Source organism: Portunus trituberculatus, chromosome 37 (genome assembly GCF_017591435.1).
Source record: "Portunus trituberculatus isolate SZX2019 chromosome 37, ASM1759143v1, whole genome shotgun sequence".
In the NCBI taxonomy this organism is placed as follows: Eukaryota; Metazoa; Arthropoda; class Malacostraca; order Decapoda; family Portunidae; genus Portunus; species Portunus trituberculatus.
The window spans coordinates 12421749-12424473 of NC_059291.1; the positions used below are offsets into that span (position 1 = coordinate 12421749).

At 41.2% G+C, this 2725-nt stretch overlaps 2 non-coding genes across 2 annotated transcripts; one reads left to right on the forward strand and one right to left on the reverse strand.

Moving 5' to 3' along the window:
* Positions 1-917: 917 nt before the first annotated feature.
* Positions 918-1001, forward strand: Trnal-cag. Its single transcript has one exon. It is a non-coding gene; the product is annotated as a tRNA-Leu (tRNA).
* A 144-nt stretch (positions 1002-1145) lies between these two features.
* Positions 1146-1217, reverse strand: Trnaq-cug. Its single transcript has one exon. It is a non-coding gene; the product is annotated as a tRNA-Gln (tRNA).
* Between the last annotated feature and the right edge of the window lie 1508 nt (positions 1218-2725).

Consider the following 2725-nt stretch of genomic DNA (forward strand, 5'->3'; position numbering starts at 1 on the left):
AGTAGTGGTAGCAGCAGCAGCAGCAGCAGCAGTAGCAGTAGCAGTAGCAGCAGCAGTAGCAGCAGTAGCAGCAGCAGTAGTAGTAGTAGTAGTAGCAGCAGCAGTAGCAGTAGTAGTAGTAGTAGCAGCAATAGCTGTAGTAGCAGTAGTAGTAGTAATAGCTGCAGTAGCAGTGGTAGCAGCAGTAGTAGTAGTAATAGTTGTAGTAGTAGTAGTAGTAATAGTTGTAGTAGTAGTAGTAGTAGTAATAGCTGTAGTAGTAATAGTAGTGGTAGTAGTAAGTCATTCACCTGCACTGACGTCACCGTTGTCACTTGTCAAGCTCCATTAGTTGTCTATTTCGGTATCTATTTTCCTTCCTCACCTTTTCCGTTAGCTGTTTCCCTCGTAACACTCTTCCTCCTAACATCTATGAATCTCTCTCTCTCTCTCTCTCTCTCTCTCTCTCTCTCTCTCTCTCTCTCTCCAAGGGCAGGTGGATATTGAGTTGTTAAGTAATGGTAATAATTGAGGATGCCAGAAATGGGTCCAATGATATGATTAGTTTGACTGATTGATGGAAAGTTAACATTTGGGTCATGTGTTGCGCCGAGGAAGGAAGGAAGAGAGGGAGGAGGAGAGAAATGAAGGAATGAATGAGTAAAATAAGGAAAAAGAAGGAAAGGATTGAAGGGAGGATGGAGAAAGCACATACGTGTTTGGAAGGAAGTAGACGACGGGAAGGGAAAGTTTGCACGTGCCCGGTATTCATCTTCTACCTTACACCTTACAAAAGTGACAGGGGGCCATTGTTGTTTACCTCTTGTCTTGTCTTTTGAGTTGAAGTTATACATGCTAGATAAGCTAACTAATGTAAATTCAAGATAAATGTCAATTTTAATGGAGTAAATTTACTATTAGTATTCTCATTGCTCATAGTCAGGATGGCCGAGCGGTCCAAGGCGCTGCGTTCAGGTCGCAGTCCGGTCTTCCGGGCGTGGGTTCGAATCCCACTCCTGACAATATCTTTTTATGATTTTTAGTTTTATATATATTATTATATAGATTTATTTTCAGTGCACGATGGTCATGACAGTAATTATGTTATGTAAGGAATAACATTCATATTAATTTTGATGGAATAAACAACAAAAAAAAAATTCTTCAGGTCCCACCGAGACTCGAACTCGGATTGTTGGATTCAGAGTCCAAAGTGCTAACCATTACACCATGGGACCGGTGAGGGAAGAACGAAACTCAACAATTCAAAACACTCTCTAGGGAAATAAAGATAAATTTATGAAGGATTTTTCCTATTTAAACTGTACCATTACATATTTGCAAGACATAGGGAGCAGTAAGTCTACGGAGAACTTTATATGTGTGTGCGTGCGCGCTCTTTCGTGTGTGTAGTTAATAGTTGTATTATACAGGAAATGACTCAAGCTTGCATTTTCCGCTCTCTATCTACTTCAATTCAACTTCACCAGTAAAACCTTCAATATTCTTTGCTTCCACCATTCTGTGTGTGTGTGTGTGTGTGTGTGTGTGTGTGTGTGTGTTTCATTGTAGCAAACAGGAAATTACTCAAACTTGTGGTGCAGTATCTCTACATCAACTTTAATTAAACTTGACTCATAAAACCCTGAACATTCCTTGCTTCCAACTGTGTGTGTGTGTGTGTGTGTGTGTGTGTGTGTTCGCGCTACAGGGTCATCAAGAAGCCGCTTAGTGCATGTAAGAGTTCTGACCGTCCCTCCTTCTCTCGTGTCCTCCCCGCCGTGTCCTCGCGTTCCAGTGTCTCCTTGACCCAGTCCCACCTGCCTGCCGGGTCCACCTCCCCATGTGTCCCGCCACTTCACTCCTCCTGCCATACCTGTCCGCCTCGCCATTGCTGCTACTATTACTAGCCTACTGCGACCTTCTACTGCTATTCCACAACTATTACTGTTATGAAGGTTTTGCCTTACTATAACTGAATCATTAATTGTGTCTGATATTAATAACCCCAAATTTGTTATGTAGTACACGTTTCTTTTATATTTGTATTTCGAAATAAAGCTTGATGGTGAATGAAAATGATGATGACTAATACTAGGACGCGGTGCGTCGTGTATGGAAGGCGCCCGACCACACACTGCGACAGTGTTGCCAGATTTTCCTAATGAAAAGTAGCAGAAGTACGCTTGAAAAGTAGCGGATTTCACAACGGTGTAGCCCAATACAAAAAAAAACTACTACCTAATTACTTTAACTATTATATTTTGTACTTACCACTATCCGCTCACATTTCCTTCCATGGGGTTTGGGAGGGGGAGAGTGGAGTCCTCTTTCACGATGTACGATTTTTTTTTTTTTCATAAGTTTTCTCTGGCTTGTTTTTTTTTTTCTATACATTATTTACATTCTTATCTAAATTGAACCAAAATATTTTTCACTTCTTCCAACCATTTTTCAAAGACAGGGTTCTTCAACCAAGCATTCTGAAAAGCTTTATCGTATTTTGACCACTTTCCCATTGTTTATGAACTGAAGAATGAAGATTTCACACACAAAAAAAAAAGGAGGGCAAGCACCGAGCACCTTTTGACAAACGATACACCATTCGTAACTGATACGCATTGCAGGGGGCGAGCGGCCGAGCCGGGCGAGACACGTCACATACACGAACAAGACACGATGTCATCAGCTACCTACTCACCACAAAAAAATAATTAAAAGCACCATAACTACTCCGTTCTAAATG